Here is an 856-nt window from a genome sequence, read left to right on the forward strand (position 1 = left end):
CCCAGCAAACCAGGCGGGTAGCCGGAGGGCCCTGGGTGCTCCTTGGCCAGGCTGCGGACACGCGATGTGCCTAGGCACGGAGCCAAGAGAAACCTCCAGCTTGAGCCCTGCAGCAATGTGGGCCTTGCAATATGCGTTGCTGCCACCACCAGCCCAGAGGGGATGTGGAGGGGCTCTCCCTCCACGGGACCGATGATGTGCCCCATGGGATGGGATCCATCCCAGCCTCGGCAGCCAGGATCCATGCAGGGTGCGCGGGAGCTGGGCCCGGCATGTGGCCAGGGTGGGAGGTAGCATTTCTGTGCCCGGTGCAAGGCTCAGTAGCCTTCTATTAAAAGCCTGTCCCATCCCCATCCCAGCCCAGATGAGTCACGCAGGGCAAAGGCCATGACCCAGCACCCAGCTGGCAAGCGCCCTGCTCTTTCGGGGGTTCAAGGTGCTGGTGGGTGCCAGGGTGGCAGCAGCACCAGTTTTGGATGGGATGGCATCAGGGGCATACGTGAGCATCCCAAGGTCCCCTGCCCCCGTGAGCCATCAGCCTGCAAGCCCAAGGCTGTGCCCCATCGCCACAAGGCAGCAGGGCGGGCAGGGGGCACCGGCACCACGGAGCTGCCTGGGGCGAGATGCACAGGCTCTGTGGCTTGTTAGCTGCAAATGAGTTTCCTGGCAAAGAAGCAAATAACACGAGGGGAATGAATTTCCCAAGTGCCGAGGTGGCAGGGCCGTCCTTTGCTGGGAAGTGACCCAGGAGCCCACATGGGACTGGGGCACAAGCTGGCAGGCTGACGCCGCAGGCAGGACATGAGTGGCAGGGGCTTCTGCCCATCTCCCTGCCAGCCCCCAGGGAGCAGTGGTG

This window comes from Cariama cristata, unplaced genomic scaffold, assembly GCF_000690535.1.
Source record: "Cariama cristata isolate BGI_N322 unplaced genomic scaffold, ASM69053v1 scaffold24909, whole genome shotgun sequence".
NCBI lineage: Eukaryota > Metazoa > Chordata > Aves > Cariamiformes > Cariamidae > Cariama > Cariama cristata.